Raw genomic sequence first — 12459 nt, 5'->3', positions numbered from 1 at the left:
TCTAGCCTGCCGGTATCTGGGAAGAGTACCCAGAGAGACGGGTGAAACTCCTTCTCTCATCCCAGGGAGGCAGAAGGCTCCTGGGGCTCAGAGTCCCAGACACTCCATCGGCAGATGCTGAACATCTCTTTGAGTTAAGCCTTTTTCCTAAGTTATTGTTAACCCCGGACTGGGGCATGTTTAGTTGTCTGAAGGTTTGTCCGAAAACCAGCAATCAATTTGGGAGAGATTGATGGCTGAACAGACCTGACCCCAATTGTGGTAGTCCTCTTGCATGAGAAGATAACATCCCGGGGAGGATTACGGGAAGCCGGGACAGCCCAGGCTGTGGATGTGGCAAGGATGGGGTAAAAGGGAAGTTTGGAGCCCCACAAAGAAAGACCAGGTTCATGACCCCTCTGGAACCACCAAAAGGGAACTGCCTCCCCCTCTATTAACATCTGAGGACAGGTGGAAGGAACTGGACTTTTTTAGTCTGAAGAAGAGAAGACTGAGAGGAGATATAATAGCAGCCTTCCATTACCTTAAGGGGGGTTAGAAGCCACAGACTTCCTCAAGAACTGCACCATCACACCCTTACTACACTTGAGATGCATAAATTATATCATTATTTGGACCAAAACCCTGCAGTCTCTGATTGATTTCCACCAAAAATTCAACAAACACCTCTCCATCAGACTCTTCATCACTTGAATACTCTAACACCATCATTTCCTTTTTGAGATATGATGATTGATCAATATCCAAAATAGTAAAATACAAGCCACCATATACAAGAAACCCACAGACCAACATACATATCTACACAGAATCAACAATCACCCTAAACACACGAAGTAAGCTATAATATACAGCCAAGCTCTCTGATACCACCACATTTGCAGCGAGGAGAATACCCATGACCACCACCTCACAAATCTCAAAAAGGCCTTCAGTCAACAAGGACACTCCTCCAGAGAGATAGATCACACTTTTGAAAGAGCCACCCAGATACCATGTGAAGATTTGCTGCATTACAAAATGAAAATCCCCACAAACTAAATACCATTAGTTATGACATACCATCCTTCCCTGGAACCTACATGGAAAATCCTCAAAAAAATTGCAACCCATATTAAAAGAAAACCCCTCTCTTAAAGGGATCTTTCCAGAACCACCTATCCTAGGCTTTAAACAAGCACCAAACCTCACTAACCTCATCACTAGAAGCAAACTCCCTATGACCCAAACCACAATGAATGGATCAGGACCATGCCAGGATAAAAAATGTAAGACCTGCCAACACATCTCTACCACCCCCACAATAACTACCCCCACAACAGAATCATCACCATTCCTGGATCTTGCAGCTGCACCCCCCAGAAATATAATATCTATCATCCAGTGTGCCAAATGCCCTGGTGGAAAATATGTAGGATAAACCAAACAACAGACCAATCTAGTCTCTTTTTATGACCAGGTCACAAAACGCCTCGATGCAGGAGGAGGGGTGGATGTCGTATACTTGGACTTTAGGAAGGCCTTTGATACGGTATCCCACCCCATACTGGTGAACAAGTTAAGGGGCTGTGACTTGGATGACTGCACAGTCCGGTGGGTGGAGAATTGGCTGGAGGGTCGCACCCAGAGAGTTGTGGTGGATGGGTCGGTTTTGACCTGGAAGAGTGTGGGCAGTGGGGTCCCGCAGGGCTCGGTGCTTGGACCAATACTCTTTAATGTCTTCATCAGCGACTTGGACGAGGGGGTGAAATGTACTCTGTCCAAGTTTGCAGATGACACTAAGCTATGGGGCGAAGTGGACACGCCGGAGGGCAGGGAACAGCTGCAAGCAGACCTGGACAGGTTAGACAAGTGGGCAGAAAACAACAGAATGCAGTTCAACAAGGAGAAATGCAAAGTGCTGCATCTAGGGAGGAAAAATGTCCAGCACACCTACAGCCTAGGAAATGACCCGCTGGGTGGCACGGAAGTGGAAAGGGATCTTGGAGTCCTAGTGGACTCCAAGATGAACATGAGTCGGCAGTGTGACGAAACCATCAGAAAAGCCAATGGCACTTTATCGTGCATCAGCAGATGCATGACAAATAGGTCCAAGGAGGTGATACTTCCCCTCTATCGGGCGCTGGTCAGACCGCAGCTGGAGTACTGCGTGCAATTCTGGGCGCCGCACTTCAAGAAGGATGCGGATAACCTGGAGAGGGTCCAGAGAAGGGCCACTCGTATGGTTAAGGGCCTGCAGGCCAAGCCCTACGAAGAGAGACTAGAGAAACTGGACCTTTTCAGCCTCTGCAAGAGAAGGTTGAGAGGCAACCTGGTGGGTGCCTATAAGTTCATCAGTGGGGCACAGAAGGGAATTGGTGAGTATTTATTCACCAAGGCGCCCCCGGGGGTTACAAGAAATAATGGCCACAAGCTAGAAGAGAGCAGATTTAGATTGGATATTAGGAGGAACTTCTTCACAGTTTGAGTGGCCAAGGTCTGGAACGGGCTCCCAAGGGAGGTGGTGCTCTCCCCTACCCTGGGGGTATTCAAGAGAAGGTTGGATGTGTATCTAGCTGGGGTAATGTAGGCCCAGCACTCTTTCCTGCTTATGCAGGGGGTCGGACTCGATGATCCATTGAGGTCCCTTCCGACCCTAGCATCTATGAATCTATGAATCTATGAACAGCTGCACACAAGAATGAATGCACACTGAAAAATCTATCAAAGACAAGAATACCCAGGTACCTGTGGGGCCACACTTCTCACAAGACAATCACTTCCTCTCCAATCTCTCAGTTCTAATTCTCAAAGGGAACTTACAAAATGCTTTCCATAGAGGAGCCTATGAGCTTCATTTCATAAATCTACTGGATACAAAAAATTATGGACTCAATATAGACTTTGGTTTTATGTCACATTACAACCTTCCTGACATCTGATTCACCAGGGACCTGCCTGACCTGACCTCTTACATTCTTCTCTTCCCATACCTTTTCTCCCCTCCCCTCCCCTTTTTTCTGCCCTTTGTCTCCCTGATTTCCTAATATTTCCTTCTTCATTGAGAGCCTCTTTATTGCCTTATATTATTACCATTGTAGTGTTTTCCTTTGGCCTTCCTCCATCCTGCTTTCTTCCTCCTCCCTCCCCTGCTTTACTTTTTTGTTTTTCCTTTTTTACCGATTTATATTTTCACTACATTCTCTTACTCTTTGAGTTTCTCTCATTCCTGTATTCCTGATCTCCAGCTGTTTCCTCTTTCACTGACAATCTCTTTTCTACCTTGTATTCTATCTACTCCCTTTAGCCTTTTCTTCCCATTTTCTTCCCCCTCCCCTCTCTGCTTTACCTTTTTTCTAATTTCTACCTATTTACATTCTCACTGACATCCTGCCACAGTTAGCTTCTCTCATTTATTGAAGTCTCAGAACAGCTGACTCTCTCTGCCTGACTAAGGGTGACTGTACCTGAAAGCTTGCTAAGAACTTTTTTCCAACTACTCAGTTGGTCTAATAAAAGATACCACATCTACTCAAAGAGCCTTGCCTGCCTGATGTACATTGATGATGTTAATATCTTAGCAAGAGATATCATGTCCCATAGAATGGTTGATAAGACATACAAATTAGTAGGGCTGTGCGAAACAGCACTATTTCTTTTTTACTCCCATTTTGTCATTTTGAAGTGACAGTGTTTCAAAGCACTGTTCCATTTCATTTAATCAAAACTGTTTTGCTGTGTTTCAATGTTTTGCTCATAGGCTATAATGGGGAAACACAAAAATGCCTATAACTTTGTGATTTATTTCCTGATTTGAATGAAAACATCAGGGTTGGTAGCCCCTGCAGAGGCCACACAACCTGTCAAGTTTCAAGTACATAGGTGCAGGAGTTTCTGGGAAACTTCACCTCAAACTATTCAGAGCAAAACTCACGTCACTTTTAAGTGTGAAGGCACAGAGAAAACTCAGATCAAACGATGCTTATTATGCTTTTTTCCATCCCTCCCCCAGAGCACTGGGATTAGAAGGGACCTCAGGGAAGGATCACACTCACTGGCCAGCTACATGTCAATATGAGAGCAATCCTTCCCCCCTCTTTCCCCTCCCTCTCCTTACTTTCTGTTTAGATTGAAGCAGGTCCGACTTCAAAACTCAAAATATTTCAAAACTTTCCAAATGTTTTGAATGCCCTCATTTCATTTTGAAGCTGTGTTGAAGCATTTTGTTTCATTTTGATTTTGCTGTTTCAAGTTTGAAACACGTCAATACAGTTTTGAAACAAAACTTCAAAAATTCACACAGCCCTTCAAACGAGTACAAAAACGTATCAGAGGCAGAAACCAAATGTAAAAAAAAATAAGTGTCTGATGGGAAAGATGGAAGGAAGGGTCAAACTGGGGTTGAAGGTCATAGCAGACCAAATCAAGGTACAGGGAGTGGAGGTGGACACACAGGTGACAGGTGAAACAGCCTGGGACAAAGTGCAGAGGAAGGTGAAACAAAAACTAGGAAGCTGGTATGACTGCAAGCTGTCACTGGCAGGACAGGTAAATGTAAATAAGGTGGCAGTACTCCCAATTATATTATATATAGGCATTGTAGGCATGGTGTTTCCTCTGTCATGGACCACCATGTGTAGGATTCAAAGGGAACTGATTATATTCTTTTGTAAAGCCAAAAGGAAAAGGATCAGGGGACCAACACTATACAAGGAGAAATTGAAGAAAGGATTGGGCTTGTTTATGCAAAGTATGTCAGTCTGTGCTGCACAGAAGGGATAAAGGGGGCAGCAGATGGGCTGGGTTTGTCAGGTACTATGTAGGTATGGTATTATATAAACATAATTTATGTAAAAGGTCACTCTCATGGCCCTGGGTCTGTGTCACAGGGATGTGCCTACTCCTTTAAGAGGGCAAGCAGGCTGAGAGGCTGCTTGCACAGGGGAGCTAATGAGAGACCTACCTAACCAGAAGATGGCTCAGGCTGGAACTATATAAGTCCAGAACCTGCACTACTCAGGGAGTCGCTCCCCAGCATTCATTAAATGAGGAGCTCCTGGCTGCAGGGCTCCTGAAGGGACCTGGATTTAGTTCAAGTGCTTTGTAGGCATGGGAAAAAAAAGTGAATGCCCTGGGGAGGGAGTGGCTGGATCACAGGCAAGTGGCCTTTGTTTTATGTTAACACCACAAGGTTGACTGCCTACTAGAGGGTCCAAGAGATCAAGGGGGTCAAGTATATAGGCTAGGGGTTAGCCCCAGATGGGAAGATATGCCTGCTAGGAGACGAAGAAAGTTTTCTCTGTTAAAGGGGCAGAGAGCTGTTTCAGCTGTTGTTTGTGTTTCTGTTATAGCCCAGGGGCTTATCGTTTATGTTACTGTTTACTTCAGCAGTTTGGGTTGGGACTGTAGGGGAGGTTTTGGAGGTCCCATTAGTGCCTGTGTGGCATGTGGCCTACTTAAGCTGTGCCAGGTGCAGGCTCAAGGATGAGCTATTGTTGAGTCCAGAGAGGCGCAGAGTGCAGAAGCACAATGAGATAGGGACCAGTGGCCTGGCCCTCAGGATAAGTATGGACATACAGGGCCCAGGGGGCCAGCAGACAGGGGCCAGAGGACCAATGACTGAAGGTAATAGATTGAAGCTAGTGCCTCAAAGCCAGGTCCCATGCAGTGAACCTAAGCTAGAATGCCTAGCAAGATCAAAGGGGCAGAGGCCAAGGAGGCTGAGGACCCAACGGAAGGAACATTATTGTAACATCCATGAGGCTTGAGGAGTAATGTAGGGGAGGAAAAGGAGCTATGTACTTTGCCCTAAAAACTACATGTATTCTACAGGGGCTGGGTCAGGCTGAGAGGAACCTGCTAGCAGACCTGAAGGATGGGTTGTGAGCAAGTGTGAAATTATTAGGAGTAAGGCTCACTCTGAGGTCTGTTCGCAACCTCCCTGAATCAACCATTAATATTAAGATCAAGGCATGGCAGGTGAGCAATCCAGGGAGAGTGGCATTAAGGTCTGAGCCAGTCAGGAGTTGCAGGACTGCTAAGGGATGTCATGGTCACCCCTGTGACCACAAGACCTGTCACAATCTGGATAATGCCAATGTATGAAAAGATTGTAAAATTTGTGAATTGGTATGGGATGCAAATAATAACTGCAATAGAGTTGGCAGACCATGAAAAAATCAAGGATTAGGTCAGGGAAAAGGTGACCATATCCCCCATCAAGTGGCTTATAGTTGAAAGAAGTAAGGGCAGATCGGAAGGGGATATTTTTAAAAAGTTTACAGAAATAGCACTGGAGCTTTGGTTGGATGAAAGATGGTGTGGAACTACAGCCACAGGCCAGTGGTTGGCTAGGGAAAGGCAAGATAGGAGTTAAGACAACACATATATGAGTGTTAATAGACAAGCTTGAAAGGCAACAGAGAATAATGCAGTATTAGGAAACAAAAGGATCCAGGCTCCTAGATTAATGGGAAGTGGAGAAGGAGGAAAACATTGCACAATATATAAATGTTCTGTGTTTTTGTTGGCTTTATTTGCCCAAGTTTTGGAAGCTGATGGAAACATGTTTTAAGTTTTGACACCTTATGTTCTTTTTAATTGATGCAATTTGTCTAAGGTAATGTAAGCTGATGGAAGCAGGGTTTAAGTTTTGATATTTTCATAATAAAAAAGGTTCCTGTTAGTGTGTTTGCCCACATGGGCAATATGTCTTATAGTCATGTTCAGTGTTGGCTACATTCAATCAACTTCATATATTTGTTTTCCTTGACTAAGCACCAGGTGTGGCTTGCTTAGGCTGCTGGGGAGGGTGAAGCGGCACACAGGAGCAGGGGGTGCTGGTGTTTGCATCCAGCCAGGAGCAGGGGGGAGGGGGCTTGCAGCCAACCAGGAGTGGGGCAGTGGGTGTTTGCAGATGGCCAGGAGCAGGGGAGGGTGGGGGTTGCAGCCTCCCCACTCCCAGCTGGCATACCTGGCTGGCTGCAAACCGCACCCCCCTGCCCCTTATGATGCTCTATCCATCCTGCCAGTCTGAGTTCATCAGCTGCGCCTGCTAAGCACATGCTGCTTTTAGCAGGAGTTTAAAGATAGCCAAAGTAATAAATGGAGAGGAGTAGGGGGTTTGCTGGTATGCAAATATAAGATGAGGGGGACTTTTTTTCCTATGCTGATGGGGGGGGGAACAGATGGACGGATGGACTTTGCCTTACATTTGAGTAAATGGAGTAAATAAAAACAGGATATAAGAACTTATCAGGTAGCCAACAGAAAAGAGGAATGCAATAAAAACCTGATGGTGGAATAACAGGATTGTTCAGCAGTGTTGTTATCACCTTTGAAGTATAACAGTTACTGAGTTAGTGAGTACCATGCAGGAATCTACATGATGCTCATTAACTGTTGTACTTCACAGGTGATAAGCCATTTCATAGATTTCATAGACATCAGGGCTGGAAGGGACCTCGGGAGATCATCGAGTCCAGCCCCCTGCCCAAAGGGCAGGAAGTCAGCTGGGGTCATAGGATCCCAGCCAGATAAGCATCCAATTTACTCTTGAAGGTGTTCAATGTAGGTGCTTGAACCACCTCCGCTGGCAGACTGTTCCAGACCTTGGGGGCTCGGACAGTAAAGAAATTCTTCCTTGTGTCCAGCCTGAAACGGTCTTGCAGGAGTTTGTGACCGTTCGACCTCGTCATCCCTTGGGGCGCTCTGGTGAACAAACGTTCCCCCAGATCCTGGTGGTCACCCCTGATAAACTTATAGGTGGCCATCAGATCACCCCTGAGCCTGCGCTTTTCCTGGCTAAAGAGTCCCATGTCTCTCAGCCTATCATCATAAGGTCTGTTTTCCTGACCTCTGATCATGCACGTGGCTCTCCTCTGGACTCTCTCAAGCTTCTCCACATCCTTTTTGAATTGTGGAGCCCAAAACTGGATGCAGTACTCCCGCTGCAGCCTCACCAAGGCCGAGTACAAGGGGAGAATGATGTCCCGGGATTTGCTCGAGAAGCATCTATGGATGCAAGCCAGCGTTTTGGTCGCTTTATTAATTGCAGCATCGCATTGCAGGCTCATGTTCATCTTGTGGTCAATGATGACCCCCAAGTCTAATCCCTGGTTTTAGTGTCCAGTGGGCTGGTGACTTTTTTTTCCAGAGCTATTTGTAAAGGTGTTTTGTAAATTTCCTTTGTGCACAAGAACTGTGATGTCAGACAAGGAATGATTATTCTGTCAAAAATGTTGCCCTGTGTTCTTTGCTTCTGTCCTTTGCCTTTTTTTGAATGATCATTCATTTTGTTGTTTAGTTTTTGTCTGGTTTCACACACAAAGTTTTCATGGGGACATTCGGTGTACCGGATGAGTTGTATCACATTCTGGGATAGAAATGTGTATTAGAACTGTGTGTAATTTGGAAAAAGTGTTTCATTTTGAAGTTATTTTGATGTATTTTGAGCTTGAAACAGCAAAATTCAAATGAAACAAAAGGCTTTGAAACATCTGCAAAACAAAATGAGGGCTCTCAAATCATTTTGAATTTTGACGCACCCTGGTGGTGTGAGGCAGGGGAGAGCCAGGGCTGTGCTCTGAGCACATCCACCAGCCCCGCGGAGCTCAGCCCAGGGGTGGGAGGCAGCAGGAGATCCAGCGGCAGAGCCACTCTGAGCGCAGCCCTGGTGAGCACAGCCTGGCAGCAGAAGGCTCCACAGCCCCAGGAAGCTGAGCCCGGCAGTGGGAGGTAGAGCCAGTGGTGGAACTGATCTGAGCACAGCCCTGGATCTGAGCACAGCCCTGGCCAGTGGCTCTCCACCGGCTCCCACTGCCAGGCTCAGCTGCATGGGGCTGTGGACCCTCCTGCTCCCGGGCTGCTCATCAGGGCTGCACTTGGAGTGGCTTCACCACTGGCTCTCCCGCCACTGGGCTGAGATTGATGGGGCTGGTGGAGCCACTCGAAGTGCAGCCCAGCAGCAGGAGGGCCAGGGCTGCACTCCAAGCAGCTCAGCCAGCCTCACAGAGCTCAACCTGCCCTCCCAGTGCTGCCACTGAGTGCCAGGAAGAGCCCCGTGCTGTTCCTGCTGCAGCCCCAGGAGTGGTGGACACTAAGTGCCTGCAGCTGCTGGGCTGCATCGTGTCCCAAAGTGCCTAGAGTGGTGCAGCCCAGCAGCTGCAGGCAGGTGGCATCTGTTGCTCCTGGGGCTGCAGCAGGAGCAGTACTGGGCTCTCCCTGGCACTCAGGACAGGCCACAGCAATGGAAGTGGGGCTCCTGCCACCCCAAAATTCACTGTAGCGCCACCCTGCCAACCCTGCCAGCACCACTACTGAGCATAGGCCTCTCTGTGCACAGGATGACAGGAGGTTGCTGTTGCTGCCTGGGGCCAGTGGCAGCATCAGTCTTCCTGGCTCTGGGCACAGGCTTCACCCAGTGCTGGTTCCAAGCAACAGCAGCAGCCTCCTGTCATCCCGCACACAGATCTGGGGGCCCACACCCCTGGGAGGATTCTGGCAGAACCCCACAGCCCTCCCAGGGTTGTGGGCCCCCAACTCTGCACGCAGGATGAGAGTAGGCTGCCACTGCCAGCACGTGATATGAGTTTTGCTTTCAACTGTTTGAGGTGCTGTTTCATAAAACCCCCTGAACTTATCCCCTTGAAACTTGGCCAGTATTCCTTCCCTCAGAAGGGACTACCATATCTGCAATTTTCATCTGAATCAGGCAAGAAATGTCAAAGTTATAGGCATTTTCATGATTCCCCATTATAGCCAGTGGGCAAAACATTGAAACGTGTTGAAACAGTGAAACAGTTTTGACAAAACGAAATGGAACAGTGCTTCAAAACAGAACAAAATGATAAAACAAAACACTGTCCCTTCAAAACATCAAAATGGAAGATGAAGCGAAACGGTGCTGTTTTGCACAGCCCTAATGTGTACGATCCATAGCATATGATGGTTTTATGTTGAGGAGTGTTGATTGTTGTGGCAGTAGAGATGATTTTGCATTTATTATTGAAGTAAGGCTTGGTCTCATTAAGTGCCTGTTGATTAATGGCGAGTTTGCTTCTGAGAATATGTATTCATGATAATCACATTTACAGAGGATGGCTATAAAGGCAGACACAACTTCCTTTAAGAGGCCTCATGTAGTAGTTCCTACTGTGTTTCCCTGCAGGAACTAAGATCCACAAAGAAACTTAGGCACCTGAACTTTAGTTACCATCACAGGGCTGAGGATTTTACTTCTAAGACTTTAAGTACAGCTGACTACTGGCTCATTTTCTTGTTTAAAAATAGAGACAGGGGTATCACACACTTTTTCTATATCTAAAATATGCTAGAGAACTTAGCCAGATTTTTTTTTTCTTTTTTCATTTAGCGATTAGGACATTCTCCTAAGAGTGTGGATTCAAGTTATCTCAGGTTCAGGAGGACATTGAATTCACTTCCTGGGTAAGTGCTCTAACCCCTAGGATATCTCTGAGGCCTCTTCTACACATTACAGGCATATGTGGCAGTCAATTGCTTATTTACCTTAAGACCAGCTACATGAGCAAAGTTGCTATCACACAATAAATAGATCCACCCAGCTATAAAGATAGGGCTGAAAATGTATATTAACTTCACTGCTAGTTGCGATCCAGCTTTAATCTGCATGTGTAGCAGAGTCCTGGCAGCTGATGGGGCTCCCAGCCACAAGGGTAACCATACACAGTGTGAAACCCACAGACATTGGTGGATCATGGCAGCCATGATTCACAAGGATCAGGGGTAGATGATACCCCCAGGCCCACATATGGAGCCAGGACTGAGCTCTTAGTCCCAGCTGTGCATGTGACTGAGAGCCCTTTCAGGTGTAGTACTCTTGGTCTGGCTGCACATGTTCCCCATGGTTGGGAGTCCCCTCAGCAAAGGAGCTCCCGGTCATGGGTGTCTGCTTCTTGCTGATGCAGGGAGAGCCCAGGATTGGCCCCTGCTATACTGAAAATAAGCCACAATTGGATCTAATGTGAAATCCCACAATTGTGCCTTTACCTGCATGAGTAAAGGGGACCTAAAAAAGCAATACTGTCACCCCCTATCCATAATGAAAGTGGCCATGACTGTTGTTTTGTGCCGTTAGTGCATTTTAGATGGGTTGTGAGGACAATGACTAGATCAGACCACTGAAGAGATTGGGATATGTCCACATTGAAATATGCAATGGGCCTTGAGGTGCCTTCAGTTAGCCTGAGCAACACAAGCCACCCTTCCATGTGTATAACAGACCTTGTAATCTGTACCGAAGGTATTCATATTTAGCTTCTTATGCTTAGAAGGGTTCTGCTTCACAGATCAGTCTATGGGCTGTTTGTCTATACTTAGAGACAGGAAGTGGGATGCAGAACGGCTTGGAAGTCAGAAAAAGAGAATGATGGGATTGTTGCTGGTAGAATTCCTGTGTTTAAGGCCTAATAGTTAAGTTTCAATTACACTGTCAAGAAGAGTAAGTTAGGAGGTGAGTGGTGACAGAGTCAACCTCATACCCAAAAGTTCATTACGGTGTCTAGGATCTGACTGAATTTTTGTGGAGGGTCAGACTTAAAGAGTTACAGTAAAAAGTGGTTAGTGGTGACCACTGGGCTTCAGAGTGACCTAAAATTCATCTCTAACTATCACTGTGCACATAACCACGGATGAAGACACTCCTAGATCATGGATTCCAAATGGGTGTACACATATAATAAGAGCTGGGCTGTATAGTCCCAACAAATGGCAATTCGAGGCATTCTTAGTAGCAGAATATAACAGATTCTTAGAAAAAAAAATATTGGCAAAAGTTTAGCTGCTTAAATGAGTGGTTTTATATTAGATTATTGGATTTCTGCATCAACATTTTAACTAAAACCTAATCTCTATTTGTTATTAATTTTGCAAATGTATATCTTCAGAATCTGAGTGTGATCTACAGCAGATGTAAGAAAGGAGTTGAAGAACAATCTGTTAATAAGAAAGCTAAAAACCATAAGACAGAATTTGAGAAAGATCCACACCTTGCAATTTCAGTTATTTGCATATACTTACAACCTGATTTACAGCACAAGACTGAAGGAAGACAGTGATGAATCAGGACCTAGGACCTTTAAGAATCACCCTCTATGGTCTCCTGAGACACACACACACACACACACACACACACACACACACACACTAGGAGGCCACATATGCCATTTCCTCCACTTCTTCCTACTCCTTCTTTTCCTCTGCCTTCTTCTTCCAAACAAGACAATTAAAATAAACTTCCTAAACTGGAACCCTATTATAGGTCAGGTGCTGATCTTCTGAAATTTAGTTCTTGATAGAGAAAAACTTTCTTAAAAACACTTAACTTTTAAAAAATAACCTTTATATAATGTTTTTTTATTTCAGACAAGGCATTCTCTTCACAGCTTTTAGCTCACTTTTATTGCATCAAGAAATGGTTAGTACCAATATTCTGTCATAGGA

The sequence above is a fragment of the Crocodylus siamensis genome, chromosome 2, assembly GCF_052110815.1.
Source record: "Crocodylus siamensis isolate JL-2025a chromosome 2, ASM5211081v1, whole genome shotgun sequence".
Lineage (NCBI taxonomy): Eukaryota > Metazoa > Chordata > Crocodylia > Crocodylidae > Crocodylus > Crocodylus siamensis.
Note: the sequence above shows the minus strand (reverse complement) of the source record.